General features: G+C 34.9%; 1 protein-coding gene across 50 annotated transcripts in view; it reads right to left on the reverse strand.

Moving 5' to 3' along the window:
* The window catches only part of GULP1 (GULP PTB domain containing engulfment adaptor 1), a 320,614-nt gene that overhangs the window by 171,593 nt on the left and 123,564 nt on the right, over positions 1-25,457 (reverse strand). The gene's annotated exons all lie outside the window — the stretch shown is intronic.

The following is a 25,457-nucleotide window of genomic DNA, read 5'->3' on the forward strand; positions in this document are numbered from 1 at the left end:
ACCATAAAAACAAAGAAGGAAACATAATCTCAAATTGTAGCATAATTTTTAAATAATAACAACAACAAAAAAAGCAAAGAAAAAGAACTTTGAGAATGTAGGAAAAAACTCCAACGCATTTATAAAAAAAAAAAAACAGACTGTAATCAAATTTTGACATTACTGACAGCAAATGCTTTATGGCTGAATACAATTGAAGGAATAAAAATAAAAGGTGATTTTAGATCACACAAGTAACTCTGAAATATGAAGTTGCAGATCAACTGTTTCCTACATGTGAGACTAAGGAAATATTATCCAATCAGCTCTTCCTATACCATCACCTTCAGGCATCCAAACTATCTGGAAAAACAATGACATAAGGCTATTATCTTCACTAGAAATTTCCAATTAAAACAAAGAAATATTATGCCCTAACTCTGAGACCCCATTGTTTACCCATAATGAAAAAAAAGATATAGAGTAGAGAGGACAAGGATTGAGGCCGGTCTTCTTTAAATTGTTTTGTAAATTGGACTTTGGAAGAATGTAACTTTTTGCTAAATTATAGAGCAAAATTAAATCAAGGGTCACATGTTATCAGGACCTCCTGAGACTGTGTTGTAAGCCGTGGTCACTCATATTGAACTCAGAATAAATCTCTTTAAATACTTTACAGAGTTTGGTTTCTTTCATCAGCATTAATTGGCACCCAACAGGTAGCCTCAGAGAAAACTCAGGACCTGCTAAAGGAATCACCTGAACTCAGAACTAAGGAACTAAGGTGTGCCCACTGAAAGCCCCCTGACTTAGAAACTCTCCTTTGATAGATAGAACTGGTTAGTAGTCTTGAGCCCTGGATCCTTCACTTGGTAGACAGTCCTTTGGTTTATTCTGAGCTGTTTTTTTTCTGAGACGTTTTCAGGATCCTATTTTTAGTTTACATGTGCATTCTAAAGGATCTTCTCCATTGCCTTTTTTCTCATAATCAATTTCAGTTAGCTCATCTTTGCATTAGCTCAAGAAACCAGACTGCCCTTTGCATAAACAAATGAGAGTCTGAGCTTCTCAGCTCCACTACACTGAAATCTAGACTACAGTTCAGTCCTTCCCTTAAAGAAAAACAAATATATAAACAAATCACTTACAAATGAAGAAAGACAAAGAGAACGACACCCTTTGGAGCAACTGACTTGGTTTTATGGCACCTCTCCTTGCAAGTGTTTGTGTAAATGGGAAAGTTCAAGGACATGCTGGATTTTCTAGTACTTCATCTGCTTATGGTCTATTCTTGCGTATATTTTACAATATAGAGTCTTCAAAGCTAAGTTCTCTGTTTCTCTATTTTCTTTTCCTACCTGCTTTAAATCTGCCATTCTTTTTCTACTAGTGTCAAGATAAAACTCACTCTTTGGATGCAATCTTTTCTTTATTTTTTTTTCTTTTATAGGCTGATGAGTTTCTGTTACTATCTAATAGCTAGAGTTCTGAAGTAAAAGTAATAGGATGTTTGTGTTTGTGTGTATGTGTGTTTAGATATGTTTATGTATAGAGACATTTGTTTTGTGAAGTGTTTTGGCCACAAGGTACCAAATTGACTTAAAAATAGAGTACTCAAAAATTACATAAATAAACTCAAATATTTTTCAAGTTTATGTGATTTAAGTAATAAGCTGACTTTTAAATTACTGTTAAAATAAATTTAGAAATGTCTTCAGAATTATCAACATTTTGTCTGAATTTATTGATCAAGTAGTTTTATATTTAATCTCTGCTAGATATTATGAGATGTCCCCTTTTGACATGAAGGTCACAAAACTATAAACCTAATGCAAAACAGAATTATATTTGTGTAATTTTTGATAACTAAGATATTTAGTATTGTTGGTTTAATGATAACAGTGAAATCCTGAGTTGATACCAAAACAATTTAAAAAACATATATTTAAACTGAAGGTTCTTACTTGGGTAAATACCTGACAGACTAAAAACAAAAACATTTAACAGAAAAATAACTTTAAATAATTTCTAGTTTTGTCTAATATCTCAGTTTTCATAAGTAATCTGGGTAAACTATTAAAAATAAATTAATTAGGTACATATTATAGGATTAATGCTTATAAATGACCTTGTCATGTTATTTAAGATCTTAAATTATACTAAATTAAATAATACAAACTCATTAAATCTCTGTGTAATTTCCAAATTTAAAAAACATATAGTAAACCATTTTTTCTTAAAAATTTTATAAAATGATTCTCATCTATAAAATGCTGAAGTGCTGAAATGACAGACAATTCAAGATTTCTGCTTTATAGGTTTTCACAAAAATGTAAGGTCAGTATAAGTATAAAAATTCTGGTTTTTATATAATTTGGTTTATCATGTACGCCAAAACAAGATGTGCATTGGATAAAAAAAAAAAAAAATTACAAGAAAAACATGAAACTGTGCTTTTTTTAAAAGGAAAATAATTTTTATCTAATTCAAAGTTCATTTTAATATTATTTATGAAACAAATTAAAAGAAACCAGTAAAAGAGAAAGATGTGAATAAACTACATATATAAAGAGGCATTTCTGACGAGAAATGTTAAAAAGAATAAAAGTGTATGATAAATTATTGTCCTAACATAAAATGACTGGTTATTTAAGGCAGGTGGATATTTACTACAAAATAGAAAGTATGAGCATGCTGTAAATGGTTTTTGTAAGTTGTGATACAATTCATAAAAACAGAATTAATAAAAGAAATTTTCTATGTGATTAAGTTGGCTATAAGTAAAAGAGATTTACAATAGTCTTCCCAGAGATTAAGCTTTTACATTAAAATATGCTAATACATAACTAAAGGATTGATTAGAACAAGATTTCCTAAAGTATTGATTCACTCTTCATGAAATTGTAGGTTTTAAATTTTTAAGTCTATAATCTGTTTGTTTTTTAAATTTCTCAGATTGAAAACTTAAAAGTTCAATTTTGGTACCCTGCTGCTTTCAGCTCTCCACCCTTTGAGAAGACCTGAGATGCTAACTCTCTTCTTCACCATTATTTTCTTTCACACATCCATTCATTGAAGCTCCATATTTTGTTGGCTCCTATAACACATTTTTTCTCCCTCTCGTTCCACATCTGTTGTTATAGCCTGATGCTAAAATGTTTTTATCCTGAAGGTTTTAAAAGGACACTATTTTCCTCCAGTATAACTTGATTCTGGCTTTTCTTAATACACTCAGTGGCCAGAGGCCCTCTAAATGTTGGCTGAAAATCAATATAAAAGCTCAAAAAAGACAGAATGGTTGAAGGGAAGGTATGCAGATTTGTTTGGTGTATATATGGGGGAGTTTTCAGAAGAAAGACCAAAGATACAGGGTAAATTGTCAATTTTATACTTTCAACAAAGTATGGAAAGACATGTGAAAATGTAATTTTTAAAATGGTATAATTTAATGCTAGTAGACTGTGTAGGAAAAACCCAGCAAGGCCTGTCTGTCTGTATAGATTCTTCCAACGTCCTTGAATATGCATTTCCTTCTTTCTGGGTGTGGGGGTGTTATAATCTACAGTCCAACAAAAAAGATCAGAGAATTTCTTTATGGCTTGTTATTACAGAGAAAAGTGAGGAAAAAATTAAGGTAATATTTTTAGGCTGTATTGCTGGCTCTGAGGAAAAGGAGTTTTGGTTTCTAGGATCCATGTAGAGGAAGAGAGATTCTAGTTTCTATGGGCAGAAACTAGAATTTTCCCATTTCAAGGAAAGATGGAGCTGAGTGACAGATGGTCAGAAGGCCAAAAACTTTTATTTTTGAAGTTGCTTCTGAGGCTTCCATTGTGGGGAATTGTTTTCTGAGCCCAAAGATATGTCGAAAGGGTTCAGTATAACCAGGCAACTTCCCATGTTGCTGCTAAGAGTCACAATCTTCTGCAGAAGTGCTCTATGAGACAGTGTTCACTCAACCCTGGGCATACTCTTCCTGTCTGATTAAGTCACATCCTCTTTTCATCAAGTTTAACTTTCAGGTTATCCAAAGGAATTTCCCATAAGAAAAAACAGTCACGCTGCAGGCTCTTCCTTACCTTTTTTTGATAACTAGCTTTAGAAATAAAGATTTTGCAATAATTCCTGTTGTTTTTACTAGGTTTTTAAAACTGCCTTAAGAAAACTAAATTTTGAAAGAGATAAGTTTTTATATCCATATAAGTTTTTATATCATTTTAGAAGTCTTTTCTTATTTCACATTGATAAATGAATAACTGTTATTTTACAGTGACCTATGATTCTGTTTTAATCAAATGTTTTTGAGGCTTTTAACATCTTTGACAAACATCTTCAAAACTGAACACTAAATTAAGTATTTAACTTAGACCTGTTGCTTGGGGCTTATCAAAACTATAAAAATTAACCACTGCAATGTTGGAGAATGTTTTTAAAGTTTCCAATTAAGTCAAAAACTCCAGTCTTACCTGCTCCAGCAAAATGACTAGACATCATTTAAAAAGGTCTCTCCAGTCCCAGGATATTTATCAAATATTGCTAACTAAACTTTGTGCTGTTAAGTTGCAAGGCTTTGACTCCTGGGTACACTTAATTTGTCTGAAAAAGAGTACGGACTTCTACTGAATTGTTTTTTATGTGTGTGTGTGTGTGTGTGTATGTGTGTGTGTGTATGTGTGTGTGTGTGTGTGTTTTAAGAGAGTCTTGCTCTGTTGACCATACTGAAGTGCAGCAGCACGATCTCAGCTCACGGCAACTTCTGCCTACTGGGTTCAAGAGATTCCCATGCCTCAGCCTCCTAAGATGCTGAGACTACAAGCATGCACCACCATATCTGGCTATTTACTTGTATTTTAGTAGAGACAGGGTTTGACATGTTGGCCAGCATGTTCTTAAACTCCTGGCCCCTCAAGTGATCCACCTGCCTTGGTTTCTCAAACAGCTGGGACTACAGGCATGAGCCAGCACACGTGACCCAAATCCTACTGAATCTTAAACCTCAACGCTGGTATCTGGCACCAAATTCAAGTTAACTAAAGCCTCATCTTCAGACTTGAGAGCAGATGACAGTCAATATAAACTGCCTTCATGTGATATAGGACCAGGCCTGCATACAAAAGCATAAATACTCATTTAGTAATATTTCCACTATCTATATTAATATAATTTGTTCTTTGCCTTAATTCTAAATAATTTAAATGTTAGCTACCTGAGAGTTTCCTGTCATCATCAGAGATAGGCAGTGCTTATCTTTATTTAAGGCTTTACTAATTCTTTGTTTTCCAGAGCAATTAAAACAAAACAAAACTTTTTTAAGGTACTTAGGGCTTACAAAATTGAGTAAAACAACAAAGATTACTTTTCTCTCTGAATTAGTTCATTCTCATATTGCTACAAAGAAATACCTGAGACTGGATAATTTATAAAGCAATGAGGTTAAATTGGCTTGTGGTTCCCTAGGCTTTATAGAAAGCATGGCAGCATCTGCTTGGCTCCTGGGGAGGCCTCAGCAAACATACAATTGAGGGACATTAACTTCTCTTCCCGGTTCCACAAGGGGCGTGGTTTCAAAGGCAAGAACTTCCCAGTGCCATAACACCATCCACCTCCCCATCGGGGAACTTAGAGTTCTTTGTCTAACTTTCCCGTGTGTGGGCTAAATAAAATTCCAGGTAAGCGTCTTTTGTTCAGAAGGCCCGCGAAATGCTCTGGAAGGAGGGTCTCTGTTGTGGGCCCAAGCAACCAATCTGGGATCAGAGTCAAAAATCAATCATTCCAGAGTAAGTTTGAAAGAACTCCTCTCACTGGATGAGAACATGAATGGGGCAGGAATAACTTCAAAATTAAAACTCCACTGCCCCTTACCTGTGCAGACTCCTTCTCCGGATCCCCTCCCAAGGCAACATAGGAGCTATATCTCCCTTTTCACCTGCATGGATTTCCCTCTCTGGGATCCCCTCCCACAACAGCATGGGAGATCTCTCTACTTCTCTCTATATATCTGCTTAATAAATCGCTCTCTGCAAACCTCTTTGGGTCCATGACATTTATATGAACGGTAAGCCCACCGCACCTCCAGGGCCTCTTCCCCCATTCCTGGAGCAGGGGAGGCCAAGAACCTGGGACACCTGATTATACAATCATGGCAGAAATCAAACAGGGATCGGATCCACTTTACATGTCCAAAGCAGGAGGAAGAGAGAGAAGGGTGAGGGGCCATACATTTTTAAACAACCAGCTCTTGTGAGAAATCTATCATGATAACAGCACTAGGGAGATGATGTTAAACCATGAGACACCACCCCCATAATCCATTCACCTCCCACCACGCCCTTGCTACAGTATTGGAAATTGTAATTCAACATGGGGTTTGGGCAGGGGCATACATCTCAATCATATCATTCAGTCCCTGACCCCTACCAAATATCATGTTCTTCTCACATTGCAAAATACAATCATACCTTCCCAGCAGTTCCCTAGAGTCTTAACTCATTCCAGCATTATTAAAAGTCCAAAATCCAAAAATCTCATCTGAGACGAGATAAATGTCTTCCACCTAGAAGCATGTAAAATCAAAAGCAAGTTAATTCTTTCCAAGATATAATAGGGATATGGGCATTGAGTCAATACCGCTATTCCAAAAGAAAGAAATTGATCATAAGAAAGAGTACACAGGCCTCACACAAGTCTGAAGCCCAGCAGGGGCAGTCATTAAACCTTAAAGCTCTGAAAGCTCTGTTGACTCTGTATCCCACATCCAGGACTCCAACACCACATTTCCCTTCTCTAGTTGAGGTTCTCCATGAGGGTTCCACCAGTGCAGCAGGTTTTTGCCTGGACATCCAGTCTTTCCCATACATCCTCTGAAATTTAGGCAGAGGCTCCCAAGCCTCAACTCTTAGATGCTATACACCTGCTGGCTTAACATCATGAGAAACCACCAAGGCTTATGGCTGGCACCCTCTGAAGCAATGACCCATGCAGTCCTTGGGCCCCCTGGAGCCATGGCTAATCTGAAGCACCTGAGATGGAGGGAGCACTGACCCAAGGCTGTGCAGGGCAGCGGGGCCCTGGGCCTGGCCCATTAAACCATTCAGTTCTTCTAGGCCTATGATGGCAGGGGCTGCACAAGTCACTCTGAAATGGCTTCAAAGCATTTTTCCCACTGTCTTGGCTAATAGCATTTGCCTTCATTTTAGTTATGCAAATCTTCCAAGCCTGCAAGCTTAGAGAGCACATGGGCTAGGCTGCAAATCTTCTAAGCCATTAATCTCTACTTCCCTTTAAATATAAGTTCCAGTTCTGCATCATTTCTTTGCTCACATCATTTCTTTCCTACAAGCTAGTAGAAGCATCCAGGTTAGAGTTTGAATATTTGGCTCCTTAGAAATTTCATTCATCAGGTAACTATAAATCATCACTCACAAGTTCAAAGTCCCACAGTTCCCTAGCACAGAGGCACAATCTAACCAAGTTCTTTCCTAACCCGTAACAAAAGTGACCTTTGCTCCAATTCCCAATAAGGTCCTCATTTCCATCTAGACCTTCACAGCTTTGACTTCACTGTTCATATCACTATCAGCATTTTGGTCACAACAATTTAATAAGTCTCAAAAGTTCCAAGTTTTCCCTCATCCTCCTGTCTTCATCTGAGTCCTCCATATTTTTCTAAGTTCTGCCCATGACCCAGTTCCAAAGTTACTTCCACATTTTCACATATTTATATAGCAATACTCCACTCTTCAGTACCAATTTTTATTGGGATTCACTTGGGGTGGTTGGCAAAATATTACAGAAAATATTTAGAGAAACTTATAGTCTCAAATATTTTGGAAGGCCGAAAGGTTTTATTGGGGTATGCCAAAGGCAGCCAGCTGGTCCATTAGCATAGGAGAAAGATAGAGATAATCCCTTTGTCTCCACTTGTTTACTCATGTTAATTTTGTACTTGGTGGCCTCAGAGAAGATCAAAGGGAAATTATCTGCTTATAGAATTTACGCTGGGCCCTGGAACCTAATATCAGTTGTAAAATCATTCTTTTAACCATGTTAATTATCCACAGGTGTGTTAACACAGAACCTCTGCTATGAATAAAAGTGTGGATGGACAGAGGATCTTGGTTGATTGGCTGACTTTCACCCTCTGAAAGCAGCCAACAGCCATCCCTAGCCCACTTGTATCACTGTAATGGTGTGAGTTTGCATTTTTCATCCTTCATTGAGTCAGGGTCTGCAGGTCAGACTTCTGCAGGTGGCGAGCGACATCTCAAATTTTCTGTATTAGTCTGTTCTCACATTGCTATAGAGAAATGCCTACACTTTGGAGGTTAGGCACAACTGACAAGCATTAACATTAAAATAGAGATCCCAGAACCAACAAAAGAGACTGTTGCCTAAGATACCAAATCCCAGCCTGACTCTGGCATAGTGTCACTTAACAGGTAGCAGGCCCTGAGAGAAATAAAAGTATTTTACCCCAAAATATATTTATTTGACATATTTTGAAATGACCTTGCAAAGCTGTACCTTATGGTGGAAATCTGCATTCAGTACAGAATTTCCTTCCCTTTCCAGGTCTTTTCCTTATCCAGGAAAGATGTAAGTGTCTGACACCTTTTAAGGTTCAGTAAGAAAGGCTTACCATCTATTATCTCTGAAACCTGCTCTCTGGAAGCTGTATCTACATAATAAAAACCTAAATTTTCACAAAGTGTCTTAACTCTAGCTATCTTTTCTTATCTTAACTCTACCCTTATCTTAACTCAAGAATTTCTTTCTGCTGAGTTCAACTCTTTAGGCAGAGGTTATCTTTTTCAACCAATGGATTGTCAGATAATCTTTGAATCCACTTACAACCTGTCAGCCTACCCACCCTGTCATCACTGCAAGATGTCCAGCCTTTCTGGGCTGAACAAATGTATGTCTTACATATATTGATTTATGTATTTGCCTGTAACTTGTCTCTTTAAAATATATAAAATCAAGCCATATACCAAACACCTTTTTGGAAGCATATGTTCTTAGAGCCTCTTGAGGCTGTGTAACAATCCAGAGTCACTCATATTTGACTCAGAATAAACTACTTTAAATGTAAAAAATAAACTAAGAGGGGTAATTTTCTGACAATAGAAAATAAAATTAAAATATGATCCTAAATATGTATCTAGTTGGTAGTATAAGCACGTAGACAGGAGCTATTCCATATGATGTTAAAACAATAATTTGTAATACCTTAAGAAGATATATGATAAAGATGAAAAGAAATCCAAACAGATTTTAAACTCAGTTACTCATATAGATGGGGTAGTATTTGAATTGTTATTCTATGTCTGTTTTGTGTATAACATGGGACAAAAGTGAATAATATGATACTTTAATTATATTATCTTCAGTGCAACTGAGAAATGGAAAATGCATGTGAAAGGAAATATAAATGTAAGATAAACGGTTAAGTAAAACTGCTGCAGTCCTGATTCTGAATTATAACAAGCCATGTAAATTCAAGACACAGTTTATCTTAAAGAAAAAAGAACTCTGACTATTGAAAGACTGAAAACTGCAACCCCCAAAACCAAAGTTCCTTGGACAAATGACTGATTTACAGTCTGGGACAAGAGTGGCACAAAGTCTTAGTACAAAGTTGAAGAGACTCTGGTAATTAAAATGAGAAGAGTAACTAGCCATGAATTAGAATAATAACTGCAAAGGGTTGAAATATGTCAAATATGTCTAAATCCATAAGCTGATAATAACAGATCATCTCTCATCATTAAACAATGCTAGAAAATAAATTCATTATTTTGAGAGTCAGCAAACGAAGGAAAAGAATCAACTAATTATCTTGACTTCCCTGTATCCTTATTTTATTAGATAATCTGGTAGTAGTTGTTGGGCAGTGGTAATTTTTAAAAGAAGTATTCTGTTAATCAGTATCTTAGTAATGATAAGATTGGAACAACAATTTTCAATCCCTGATAAATTAGTGGAGTCATTGAGCATCAGTTGGTACTAACATCAAAAAAGGAAACAAGCCAAAATAATAAGACTCCCAATTAAAGAACACATTACCACTATGAAATAGACTTGCCAAAAGAAAATCAAACATGATTTTGATCAAACTTTTATACCCAGCTAACATTTTACAGGAAATTCCATGAAATGATGACCCTGTTAAACTACTCAACAGGGATGCCATCATTAAAATCCAGACTGTGGGAAACTCTACTGCACAAATACCGTTTATTTGTTACATGGGGAACAAAAATAGAAAGATAAAAATTATGGAAAAACTTACTGATTAAGAGATGAAAATAATGACATATAAAATTTGGAAAATTATGGAGATGTTAGAAAGTAGAGGTTATATTTACAAACAAGTAAATTCAAAATATTAGGATGTTTATGAGACAATTGATAATTTGAAACATGGGTAGCTATTGATGACATTAAAGAATTATTACCAACTATTTTAATGTGATAATGGCATAGTACTTGCATGTAAATAGTTTTCTCTTTTAGAAATTCACCCAGAAATATTTATAAGTGAAATAATATATTGTTGAAATTTGCATCAAAATAATATTGGGAGGAAGGTTGTAAAATGAGCATATGCATGAACACAATGATCATGCATTGAAATTGATGAAGGTGGATACTGGATACATGAGGGCTTGTTACACTATGTGTACTTTTGTACCTGCTTGAAACTTTTAATAATGATTACAATAAACTCCATTCAATTCATATTAGCAATTTTGATGAGGTTTTTTTTTGTATTGTAAAATTGACACACATAAAAATTTAAAACAATAAAATATTTTCCATTTTTGAATAGGCATATTCCATTACTTACTGGCTACTAGAACTTTTTCATCAATCCAAATAACATCCTTCGGTATTCAGTCTTATACTGGACACCCTAATTTCATTGAGAGATTTATATCACAAGCCCAGAGAATGATTCCTGCAGTAACAGAACATTTAAGCCCATAAAATTATTTTTTAAAACCTATATTAAATGAAAGACCACAGCTTCCTCCACAAATGAGGCAGAGCTACACTTGATTTTAAAGGTATATTTTAGGACTATAATTCATGTACTGGTGTGAGTGTGTGTGTGTGTTAGAAAATAGAAACATTATAGAAGTTTGAAATTTTTAGAATATTATATATTTTTAAAATGTCATTTTCTAGAAGCAGATTTTATAATGAGAAAAATAAAATTTAAAATAAAATGCTATTTTCAACTCAATTATACCTAATTTAAAAAGCTAACTAATCATGAATATTCATATTTCTAACTCATCTGAAAACTATTTTAACATGTTAAAAAATTTTCACAATAAACCCTTTATATTCATAAGTTACTAAAATTCGAAAGAGCTAGAAAATACTGATTGGCAGAGAAACTGTTTTTGTATCACATTTTTAAAATCTAATTAATGCCTTCCTTCTCAAGATATCTGAGTATCTTTTAAAAGAATATAATACTCTTAAAATACAATTGAATCATAATCATGTAATCTCTGAATGGAACAATTATTTTATTTCAAAACAATGAAGGAATATATGTGTAACTGCATTGTGTAGCAAAAAAAAAAATACTTGGAAATTGAGAAAAATAGGTTTTAATTCTCACTATCATTATCTATATGGCCTAGGAAAAATCACATATTATCTTATTTAATTTTTCCATTAGTACCGTAAAGTGGAAATAAGTGTTTTACAAATACATTCAACGGTTTTCAACAAATCAAACAATTTCTTCCTTTTCAAAATAAATAATAATAATAATCATTTACTAAACTATTTTGAGTGTTATTCAACAGAGAAGAAAGATGTGGCTGGGCGTGGTGGCTCAAGCCTGTAATTCCAGCACTTTGGGAGGCTGAGACGGGTGGATCACGAGGTCAAGAGATCGAGACCATCCTGGTCAACTTGGTGAAACCCCGTCTCTACTAAAAATACAAAAAAATTAGCTGGGCGTGGTGGCGCGTGCCTGTAATCCCAGCTACTCAGGAGGCTGAGGCAGGAGAATTGCCTGAACCCAGGAGGCAGAGGTTGCAGTGAGCCAAGATTGCGCCACTGTACTCCAGCCTGGTGACAGTGTGAGACATCTTCTCAAAAAAAAAAGAAAAAGAAAAAAGAAAGAAAGAAATTTAACTAAGGAGAGAGAGACTTTTTATACTGAAAACTGTAAGTTATTGATAAAAAAAAATTATGACACAAATAAATGGAAAAGCATCCTGCATTTATTGAAAGACTTAATGTTGCTCAAATATTCAGACTACTTAATCTACAGATTCAATGCAATTCTGATTAAAATCCCAATAGTAGTTTTTGCAAAATTAGAACAAAAAATCTAAAATTCATATTGAAACCAGAAAGACTTCAAATAGCCGAAACAATCCAGAAAAAACAAAGCTAGAGGCATCACATTTCTTGATATCAAAACGTATTACAAAACAGTATAGAACCAGAATAAAGACAGACATATAGACCAGTGGAACAGAACAGAAAACCCAGAAGTAAACCCATACAAATATAGTCAACTGATCTTTGACAAGGGTGCTAAGTACATACAATGGTGAAAGGATAGTCTCTTCAACAAAAGACGTTGAGAAAACTGAATAGTCATATGCAAAAAAAAAGTGAAATTATACCTTTATCTTACAACATACACTAAAATCAATTCAAAATAGATGAAGGACTTAAACATAAGACTCAAAACTATTAAACTCCTAGAAGAAAAATAAGAGAAAGGCTTCATTATATTGGTCTTGGCAATGATGTGACAGATGACACCGAAAGCACAGGCAACAAAATGAACATGTGGGACTACATCAAACCAAAAAGGTCTTGCACAGCAAAGAAAACAATCAACAATGAGTTTAAAACAAGCACTACTGAATGGGAGAAAATACTGCAAAACACATATATTATAAAACATAATCTCCAAAACACTAAATAACTCCTATAACTCAATATCAAAAAAACTATACAAATAGTCCAGTCAAAAAATAGGCAAAGAAGCTGAAAAGACATTTTCTCCCCAAAAAATATGCAAATGGACAACAGGAACATGAAAAGGTTCTCGGCATCACTAATCCATCAGAAAAATGCAAATCAAAACTACAATGAGATATCACCTCACACCTGTTAGGAATGGCTATTATCAAAAAGTCAAAAGGCAACAGGTATTGACCAGGATATAGAGAAATTGGAACTCTTCCACAGCTGTTGATGAGAATACAAAATGGTACAGCCAGCCTACATGGAAGAAAGTACAAACATTTCTCAAACAACTAAAAAAAAATTACTATATGATCTAGAAATTAATACTGGATATTTATCCGAAATAATTAAAATCCGGATGTGAAAAGGAGACCAGCATGCCTATGTACAGTCCAACATTGTTCACACTAGCTGAGAGGCGGACCTAAATATCTGGTGAGAGATGAATAAAGAAAATGTGGCATATACCTTTAAAAATAACACTTAAAAAAAGAGAAAATTCTGCAATCTGCAAAGCACAGATGAACCTTGAGGATATTATACTAAGTAAAATAAGCCAGTCACAGATACACAAATCCTACGTAATTTGCTTAAGTATCTATTAATAAAATACTCAAATTTACAGAATGAGAGAGAGGAACTATGGTTACCAGGCACTGTGGGGAGGAAAAATGGGAGTTAATAATCAACAGGCATAAAGTTTCAGTCAAGCAAGGTGATTAAACTTTAGATATCTGCCATATAATATAGTCAACAATAATGTATTGCACATTTAAAAATTTGCTAAAAGGTAGATCTCACATAGTGTTCTTACTAAAATTTTTTAAATGTCATCGAAAATTGTGAAACAATTATTAGAGCCAAAATGTACCTTATAAAATGTTATTATTTAATTTTTATTTTTGGAGACATTATCTTGCTCTATTTCCCAGGCTGGAGTGCAGTGACACAATCTCAGCTCACTGCAACCTCCACCTCCCAGGTTCAAGTGATTCTCATGTCTCAGCCTCCCATGTAGCTTGTATTAGGTTCCCAGTACCACGCCCGGATAATGTTTTGTATTTTTAGTAGAGACAAGGTTTTGCCACGTTAGCCAGGCTGGTCTGGAACTCTTGACCTCAGGGGATCTGCCTGCTCTGGTCTCCCAAGATGCTGGGTAACAGGTGTGAGCCACCATGTCAGGCCTAAAATGTTATTTCATTGCTGGAAAAGTAATATGTTCATCATGAAACATCTGGAGCACAAAAAAAATTTTTTTTTAAGATCAAACCATAATCTAATCAATCACAGATAAGCATTGTAAATATTTTGGCAAACTACATTCCAGTGAAACAATGTGTTTCCCTACTAACTCTTAAAAACTATACTTTAATCCTAAATAAAAACTTCTAGTCCTTAATGTAATTTTTTAAAATAAAAATAGACTGTATGTGGTGGCTCACATCTGTAATCTTAAAACTTTGGGAGGGCAAGGCAGGAGGATTACTTGAGGCCAGAAATTTGAGACTAGGCCAGACAGCACAGCAAGACTCTGTCTCTAAAAAGAAACAGAAAACAAAAATTAGCTATGTGAGATGACATCATGCACCTATAGTCTCAGCTACTTGGGAGGCTGAGGTAGGAGAACGCTTGAGCCCAGGAGTTTGAGGCTGCAGTGAGCTATGATCAAGCCACTGCACTTCAGCGTAGGTGACAGTGAGACTCTGTTTCTAAAAATAAAATAAAATACAAATTTAAAAATACAAATGAGGGAAATATAAGCTCTTCCATAAAAGTAAAAATCTACTCTTTGTCAATGAGAAGGTGAGACTAGATAATCAATAAGGATCCTCTGAATTTTTATTTTTAAGCAGTTGTTTTCATGCAGTCAAAATTCCATTAAGCCAAAGTTGCATTAAAATTAAATATACTTATCTTTTACAAGATAATAGTTTTTAATTAAGTGAAAAATATTTAAATGAAATAATACTTGAACAAATATGAACCACTTTTCTAGACTTTCTATAGTGATATATATTTTTCCTGTTTTTAGCTAATTTGAATAAATTATAGTACATAGATTAGCCTTGGGGAAAAAATGTTAAATGTATCTTCCTTTTTGCTGATGTAGCTCTTCTAAGCTATTCCAATAATCTAGAATAGGTAGACAACTTCTGCACAGGAAGTAAGTGATAAACTTTGGGGCAATAGCACTAGCTTTAGCAAACGTATAACAAAACAATTATTTAGAATCCAATGAGCCATGCTTGAAAAGCTCTGCAGAAACATCGAAGTCAATTAAGATGCAGCTACATCACGTTCAAAGAGAGCATGGGAAAAGGAATTTCCTGTCATAATAAGTGAGATGAGGCACCAAAAGCAACCAAACTGACAGCACTTTGACAGCATACACACACGCACGTGCACACACACACACAAACACACACATCTTGTATTTTTATACTGTTACATATATTCTGATTGCATGGATTCCTCTTGTCCTAGTTTTATAATGGAATTTAACTTTTAGGTATTTTGAATAATTTCCTGATGTAGACAAAGAGTATTTTCTAGGTATCCAAAATTTTTTCAAAAACCAAACATACAATACTTTTTCAAAAACTCAATTTTCATTCACCATTGTGACATGGAATTTACTTCAGAATGAATACAGTCTACTAGACTTCAAAAATAGTCAAACTGTTTACCTAACTATATCTGATTAAACACAATAAGTTTTTTGTGTGCTTTTTGTTCACTTTTCTACTGATTCCTATATGTTCAAGAGCTTACTATCCTGTTGCTTATCTTCATAAAGAGCAAATCTGTCTGAATTATCACAGTCTCCTTTCTCAGGATGGAGGACACAAAGTCCATAAATTGACGTGAGTGAGTTAAAGGTATGACTGATGCCAAATTTCTGATAGCCTATCTCTTCGATCACAAGACTAAAAAGCGCAAAACTGTTGAGAACTGAAAGGACATACCAATTGAGTCCTGAAGCTGACTGTCTGGCCTTGTGATTTGTTGTAATCAATCTGAGATGAGAGATGAGAATAGGTTGCTGGCTGTTCTGTACTTTACTTATGCCAATCACCTTAGTTAACCTCTAGTTAGCCTTTCACCTTTTTTAAAACAGCTTTTGATATATAATTTACATACCATAGGTTTCAGTCATTTAAAATGTACTATTCAATGATTTTTAGAATATTCGCAAAGTTGTGTAACTATCACCATAATCTAATCATAGAATATTTTCATCACTTTCAAAGGGCTACATTACCCTACCCCAAAGGAAAAATAAAAGAAGGAAGAGAAAAACATAGAAAAATAGTGTGGGACGGGGGAGGGAGAGAAAAAGATGAAGGGAAGCAAGGGAGAAAAACAAGAAAGAAAAATCACCTAAGAAGAATTTCATTTTAAAGAGTGGAGATAGTGCTTAATAAGAAATGATGGAAAGATAAAGTCAATACAAAATTCTAAAGTATATTCCCACTTTATTTTAGATATTTTCTTTCTCTTTTCATTGGTTAAAAGAAACCAAACTTTTATTAATTAGTCACAAAATGGGCAAAATGTTTGCAGCAAGAAGCTTTGTAAATCAACCATCTTCTAACAGAGCACTGGGGCATCTTGGTTGTATCACTGTAAACAATGGTATTAATTTTTAACTGGACTCAATGCAAGATACCTTGGGGTATTTTGAAATAATGAAAGTATTTTCCTTTGGTTATTACTCCAGCGCTCAGTTTCAGGACTCAATTAGTATGTGTTTTCAGGTCTTAACAATCTTGTGCTTTTAATTGTACAATGGGAAAAGATAAATTTACAATCATAAAATTGGCATCAGCTTCAATTCTAATTCACCTATATTCATCCATGTCTTCTTTTCTAAGATCTTACTCCAATTGTGCCTCCTATTGCAAATACCTTTTTTTTTTCTGATTTACTCTATACTGTCAAAAGATTTAAACAGATGGTAACATTTTCCCCAAAGTTACTTTTTAAAAAGGCAGCAGAGTTAGTGGCACATTCTCCAAATTATATGGCACTCTTCAAAAAACTAACCCCCAGGAATTACCATTAAACTTTTCAGTATTTCAAGCTACATTTCACAGACAGATATGTACAGCCCTGCAGTCTTCTGATATAAAGTTGCTTTATTGCTAAGATGTAATGGATTTCATCAGAGATCATTCTACTTAGCTCTGAGATACAGGAACCACAGTAGCCTTCATTCTATCATCTTTTTTTTAAGTCCCCAAATTGTGCTCTTTATTTGGATATGTTGTAGTTTCCTTAAATTTACCCCTTTCTCTTTCAAAAGATCCAAAGGACATTTGAAGAAAATTAGTAGTATCATATTAATCTATAGTAAAGAATTTTAGGTATTTGTAAACGAATTCTGGGATGGTGAAATGAAACCAATGCTGTTTAATTTCTTAAATAGTGCTATAAATCATCTTTAAACAATGCATTCTAATATCTTAAGACATTCCACATGGAAACATATTTGCTCTTGATATAACATTATTCCATAAGGAATAAATTATACTTTCATACAAAAAAAATTAAAAGAGCCCTCAGATACCACACATTCACTGTTAATATCCCATTTTATAATTACAAAATAGCCATGCAAATTAATTCTACTTAAGAAATTACAAATTGCTCTAATTACATAAAGTTTGTGTTTTGAAAACCAGAACTCTTTCTGTAATTGTGTGATTAAAGTTTTTACATGGATTCAACATCACTGAAATTGAAATCTTCCTGTCACATTTTTTTTTGTATAATAGGGAAAAATTATAAGCCACTGACAAATTACAAAAACTCCTTTTAATGATTAATAATGTGGAATTCTCAGGGGAATTGCCAAGGTACTGACATTTTATCCTCTCCAGCTTCAGCATTCTTTTGAGCACACTGGGAGGGCAAGCACCTTATATTTCAAATCCTTCACTTAATTCTTGCTAAACTGAGTTCAAAGAACACACGACTTTGAACCTTCAGTGAAGGTTATTGAAGTGTTATGATTTAGGATAAGTACCTGCTGGCTAGATTCATAATAATAAATCATAAAAATTATTTGTCAAATGGATACACAACTGTGGTTAATATTCCTATTTTTAAAAAGTATTCTCATAGCTTCTTTGTAAGAATATAAACCAAATTTCAGTAAAGAAGACATATAACAAAAGCTAGTCATCAACTAGGAATATACAAATCAATCAATAAATCATTCTAACTAAACACATTTTTACAAACAACACCAACTATTTTAATGCATTTAAAAATGTCGTTTTGAACAAGAAAATTGAAATAGGAGCATCTCTTAATAAAGACAAAATAACTCACCTATATAAAAAGGGTAAGCCTTAGCTTTCTCAATAAATAATAAACCTTTAAAATGAGTAACACATGTATCTTTCAATCCCTTATGTAAGCATTATTTACTGGGAATTTATATTGTGGCTGACATTATGAGAGAAAAGAACAAGAAAAAAATAAACTTATACCCAATAGAGCTTACATGATGTTAGGAAAGACCGATATTGGGAGGAAGAATAATTGTACACCAAATGAGAATTTTTAAAAATACTTAAGATATATACAGAGTGTTGTAGGGGCACATTGTAAAAGAACCTTACCTAGTGTAATAAAAAATCAAAGTTTTCTTGAGGAAATAATGTTTAAGCTGCAACTTGAAAGATCTAAGTAAAGAAGGTTAGCAAGCAGAAGGAACATGGCGCACAAGGATTTGAAGAGGGGAAAACACAGTATTTAAAGAACTGGAAAAAGAACAATAGGAATTAAGAATGGGGAAAAAGAAATGAGAGACAATAGATATGGCTGCAGAAGAGACAAGACAATGAAGAAACATTCTAGTACATTATGCCTTGCAATGAGAAGCAACTCAAGTTGGCTGGGACTGACCAAATTTGCACATAAATTCACATACAGTATTTTTGAATAGGATACTAGAAGACCTAAAAAGCTCAAGCAAAAGAGGGTGGTAGAGAGACAAGGGTTGTTTCTGAGAATGGAAATAAGTGAATGTATTATATTTAGGTTTGATGAACAGGATTTGGTGTCTGAAAGCAATGCGGGTAGCAGGCAGCCAAAGTAATCCCAGAATTATGATTTAAGCAGTACTGTAATGCCAGGTGGATCTGGGAGACTGAAGGGAGTTCTAGGAAACAGATACACATCTCCCAGTCAATAAAAATATTTTTACCTTGACTCCATACAGTTTTTGGTTAATTCATCTTTGCTGTTTGGAGAGCTCAATCCTTTTGTAAGGACTGAAAGATGATTAGCAATCTATCCAAAGATTCAAAAGTGAAGAGTAAAAACTGTCATGCTTTTGCATTTAAATGTAGAATTAGGTCAATCATCAATAAAAATAAGGAAGTGTTATAAAATATTAATGATGAAAGGAATTAATATTTAATTGGGTTTTGCAAAATTGTCATTTTCTTATACAACTGGATTATATAAGCCTTGTTCTAAAAATCTGGAATTGCTAGAGAGGAAAGATAAATGTAACCAAAGTAAGTTCTACAAAGCTCTAAATAACCAATAGAAAATGGTCATAATTTGCTCAGAAGGCATAGCATCAATCAACTCTTAATTGTAGTGCATATATTTGTTAGGTGGTGAGGAGAGGAGTACATATTATTCTGAGACAAAAAACAAAAGCAAAGCACCTCAGAAGTAAAATGCTTCTCAGTATTGGAGGAGAATCATTGAATCATTCAGATTAATAACTTGTGCATAAACTGATGTTCTGTTTCAAACCTAGCAATTCTATAAATCCCTGTTTTGAACTCAGCAATGCTATAAAGCTCTCTGAATTGATTTGCCACAGTAAATTAATAGGAAATATCTGATCTATTGGCTGAAAAATATTATCAGCAACTATAGGTGGTAAAGTAGGCCTATCTTTGGTATTCCCAACATTTGAACACAACTGGCTAATTTTTAAAATAATTTATAAAAATAACAGAAACAGTTTCTGAAATGTAGTTAATTAAACTGCTGTGAATACAGAAAAGATTATGCTTAATGTACTGCTCTATGAATAACCTCCCAGAATTCAAACAATTTCTACAGGTTAGTCACATTTGTCTGCATAGGAATGGTTGCTCAGTTATTTAATTATTTCATAGAATTATTTATTTTTAAAAATAAAATTTGAAAAGAACGTTTCTATTTTTAAATGTATTAATTATTTTTTAATTGATAACAATTGTATTCATCATGTATAAAATGCTTTGAAATACAAACACATCGTGGAATGGCTAAATTAAGCCATTTGACAAATATTATCAAGCTCATTAACATATGCACTACCTCACATACTTATATTTGTAGTCACAGTACCTAAAATCAAAAAGTTCCTTAATTCTAGGTCATAAAAATTGAGTAGGAAGAGGCTGCAATGATGTTGTCACATTGGAAGTTAAACTCTAGATTCCAGGAATTTGTCTGTTTTGTTTTCCAGTAAATCCACAGTATCTAGCATATTGCCAGGCACATGGCAGCTGTTCAATAAATATTCACAGAATGAAAGAGTAAGCAAATGAATGAATACAATCTCAGATCAGAACTAGGCAGCACAGGTTCACACTGAAACTAACAATTCCAGCAACTCAAGAACCTGTTTAAGGAGTTTGACTCCTTATCCTCAAGTGCCAGTATCTACAATCTAACCCTTAAGAGCTTAAGGTAGGAGAAATTGAGACAAAGTACAGGAAGAAGCCACATCTTAGACTGCACTCTTATGTGTCTCATATTATTTCTTAAAATTTTAGCAATATGCATAAATCATAAGATATATTAAAAGTGTATGAAAAAAATGACCAATTTTCAATCGGAAGAGCCTAAGTTGAACTGTCTCTACTGTTGCATTGCTGAATGTATTTGGACAAGTCGCTTAATGCTCTAGATCTTAGTTTTCTCATCTGCACTTTAAATAGATAACTTAAAAATTTTTGGCTGGGCGTGGTGGCTCACGCCTATAATCCCAGCGCTTTGGGAGGCCGAGGCGGGTGGATCACGAGGTCAAGAGATCGAGACCATCCTGGTCAACAAGTTGAAAACCGTCTCTACTAAAAAAAAAAAAAAATACAAAAATTAGCTGGGCATGGTGGTGTGCGCCTGTAGTCCCAGCTACTCGGGAGGCTGAGGCAGGAGAATTGCTTTAACCCAGGAGGCAGAGGTTGTGGTGAGCAGAGATCGTGCCATTGCACTCAAGTCTGGGTAACAGCAGCGAAACTCCCTCTCAAAAAAAAAAATTTGTAAGTTATTTTTAAGATTTGAGTTACTGGATACAACATATAAAAGTACAAATTATATCAGTACCGGAAACAAAGCAGGCACTGAAGAGTGGGGTTTTAAGTCACATATTAAATAATATATGATTGACTTTATTCCTGCATCACATGAAATCATACTTCCTTGTTACTGAAATAGCTTAATTCTTTACTCTGAAAACATTGATGAACTCAAATAATTTTGCAAAGTTGGAATTCAAAAGGCGTCAAGTCTCCTTAGCAGCATACTGCGTGCTCTTGGGGAATAGGATAAAAAATGCCCAATACCACTTCAACAGTATCATAAAGGGTTTGTGATATGGTTTGGCTGTGTCCCCACCCAAATCTCATCTTCAGTTATAGCTCCCATAATCCCCACGTGACATGAGAGGGACACTGCAAGAGTTTCAGAGGACACAACAATGATTCCATTAAACTGGAAGTTAAGATTGCCACCTATTCACCTTGGGCTCTTCCTACCTCCAAGTCAACAGGCTAAGATGGGGCGACTGAACTGGATATCAAGATGAAGTCTGACTATTATTTCACAATGGAGGTAAGGAAGAGTACACATGCATTAAATTACTTTTGGAAGGTAACTTAATCATGGGGGTGGTTACCCTCTTGCTGTTCTCATGAAAGTGAGTGAGTTCTCACAAAATCTGATGGTTTTATAAGTGGCTTTTCCCCCTTTTGCTCTGCACTTCCCCTTTCTGCTGCCATGAGAAGGATGTGTTTGCTTTTCTTCTCACCATGATTGTAAGTTTCCTGAGGCCTCCTCAGCCCAGTGGAATTGTGAGTTCAAGCAGATGCTAAAGGTACAAGTAAATTACTTGAGGAAGTGGCTGAAATGCCCATGGTCTCCACTCCTGCCACACTGCCTTCTCTCCATGAGCCTGCACTGATGGCCTCATAGGGAGTTCCCTATGATCAGTTTACAGAGGAAGAGAAGACTAGGGCCTGGTTTACAGATGGTTCTACACAATATACAGGTAGCACCTGCAAGTGGACAGCTGTGGCACTACAGGCCCTTCACAGGACATACCTGAAGCATGGTGGCAAAGGGAAATCTTCCCAGTGGGCAGAACTTTGAGCAGTGCACATGGTTGTACACTTTGCATGGAATAAGAAATGGCCAGATGTATGATTAAATACTGATGCATGGGTTGTAGCCAATGGTTTGGCTAGATGGTCAGGGACTTGCAAGAAGCATTATTGAAAAATTGGTAACAAAGAAATGTGGGGATGAGGTCGATGGATCTTTCTTAGTGGAAAAAAAAATACTGTGAAGATATTTGGATCTTGTGTGAATGCTCAACAAAGGGTGATCTGAGCATAGGAGGATTTTAATAATCAAGTGTGCAGGATAACCCATCCTGTGGACACCACTAAGCCTCTCCCCAGCCACCCTTTGATCACCCAATGGAATCATGAAAAAAATGGCCATGGTGGCAGGGATAGAGTTTACACATGGGCTCAGCAACATGGACTTCCACTCATCAAGTCTGACTTGGCTACAGCCACCACTGAGTGCCCAATTTGCCAGCAGCAGAGATCAAAACTGAGCCCTCAATAGGGCACCATATCAGAGTGATCAGCCAGCTACTTGGTGAAAGGTTGATTATATTGGACCTCTTCCAACATGGAAAGGGCAGTGGTTTGTCCTCACTCAATAGACACTTACTCTGGATATGGGTTTGCCTATCCTGCATGCAATGCTTCTGCAAAGACTATCATCCATGGACTCACAGAATGGCTTATCCACCATCAGAGTATTCCACATAGCATTGCCTCTGACCAAGGCACTCGTTGTACCACTGAAGAAGTGTGGCAGTGGGCTCATACTCATGGAACTCACTGGTCTTACCATGTTCCTTATCACCCTGAAGCAGCTGGATTGATAGAATGGTGGAATGGCCTTTGGAAGTCATACTTACAATGCCAGTGAGGTAATAATACTTTGCAGGGCTGGGGCAAAGTTCTCCAGAAGGCTGTGTATGCTCTGAATCTGTGTCCAATATATGATACGTTTCTCCCATAGTCAGGATTCATGGGTTCAGGAATCAAGGTGTAGAAGTGGAAGTGGCACCACTCACCATCATCCCCTAGTGACCCACTAGCAAAATTTTTGCTTCCTATTCCCACTATATTACATTCTGCTTACCTAGAGGTCTTCATTTCAGAGGACAAAACAATTATTACATTAAACTGGAAGTTAAAATTGCCACCTAGCCACTTTGGGCTCTTCCTACCTCTAAGTCAACAGGCTAAGAAGAGAGTTACAGTGTTGGCTTGGGTGATTGAACCAGACTATCAAGATAAAATTAGACTACTACTTTACAATGGAGGTAAGGAGGAGTATGCATAGAACACAGGAGATCCTTTAGGGTGTCTTTTAATATCACCATGACCTGTGATTAAAGTCAACGGGAAAGTACAAAAATCCAATCCAGACAGGACTACAAATGGGCCAAACTCTTCACAAATGAAGGTTTGGATCACTCCTCCAGATAAAACAAAACAAAACAAAATATTACTGAGGTGCTTGCTGAAGGCAAAGGGAATACAGAATGAGTAGTAGAAGAAGATAGTTATCAACGCAAGCTGAAACCATGTGACCAGTTGCAGAAACAAGGACTATAATTATTATGAGTATTTCCTTTTTATTTTGTTAAGAATATGTTTAGGCATGTATACACTTGTGCTGAGAAAAATATCTGTATTTCCTTTATTTTTCCTTTATCATGTGACATTAGAGTTATTGACTTCATATCAGCAAATAAGTGTTGTTAACTTTACATAATAGCATTTAGGTTAAGGAGTAGTATGCTTCCAGCCGTAGGAAGGATAGCTGCATTATGTTAGGTGGAATTATGACCTTATTGTTGTCTTTTTTTTTGAAGGTCATATATGATCTCAGATGTGTATGGGTTCAAGTTGACAAGAGGTTTTTCAATAGAAACAAGCCAATATTAAAAAGCTAAAAAAAAAATCTACAAAATAACATTCGAATAAAAACAATAAAATTATTTTGTTACTGTTTGGAAACTTCCAAATTTCATCAAATAGAAAAGCATTCTTTATATCCCACCACACAGATGACACATGCACCCAGATCTTTACTTCTAGATTGCATATCCAGTAATGTTCAAAGCCTAGTAAACCAAAGTGCTATCTGCTAATATCTTAAAGTGCATTCAATTTATTTCCTAACTGGAGTGATGAGGGATATAGGGTGGAGATGAAAAGGTACAGTCTTTTACTCCTTAGCATCCAAATATGTTATTTTGTATCAGAGTCTATTTTCTACAGCAGTGTTTACCCTATCCCTGAGAAATAAGGATAAACAATAATACTGTCAAAGTCTATACAGTCAAAGTTTACTCCCTGCTGTTAACGTGCAGTTATCAGATTATTATTTGTGGAAACTCTGATTACAACACCAATTGAAATTTGAATATTTTCTATTGTTTTAGTATTCAAATATTGACCATGTAACAGTACAAAATTAGACAGTATATTGCAATTTTAGAAAGAATTAAACAAAACAATAAAAAGAATAGCATTCCAAAAGAGATTTTTTTTTGAAAATATATAGGCTTTTTCCTCTATCTTTGTTCCTAATATTTATAACTATTTCTAAAATTTTAAATACACAGTGGAATTTTACATTGCAATGTTTCACATTTATGCTTTGGCCTAGTTGAATGTTTTTAAAAATTCATTTTGCTCTATTTGGAAAATGTAAGTCTGAATTGATAGTTTAAAATATATATTTTTTAGTGTATTGGCACTTTTACACTTAAAAACTTGGGTTGTGAATCCCATATGCAAGATAATTTTGCTCTAAATTAAAACCCTAGCTGTTCTTGACCTTAGGTGAATTACTTAACCATTGCTTATTTACTGTTGTGTTAAGTGAGGATGATATTGGTAAACCTATAGAGTTCTTGTGAAGATTAAATTACAATATCCATGCAAAGCCGCCATAAATATTAGCTACTATCTTCATTATTGAGTTAACATTTAGATATTTTAACCTCAAGTAACTCTATTTTTCAGTCAAATTACTCTATTTCTCTCTCAAACCAATTTATTGCAGTCAGAATACAATACTTATTACATATGGTTAGTAATGGGCCAGTGAGGGCATAGAGCTAAATATGTAATTTT

This window comes from Callithrix jacchus, chromosome 6 (assembly GCF_049354715.1).
Source record: "Callithrix jacchus isolate 240 chromosome 6, calJac240_pri, whole genome shotgun sequence".
Lineage (NCBI taxonomy): Eukaryota > Metazoa > Chordata > Mammalia > Primates > Cebidae > Callithrix > Callithrix jacchus.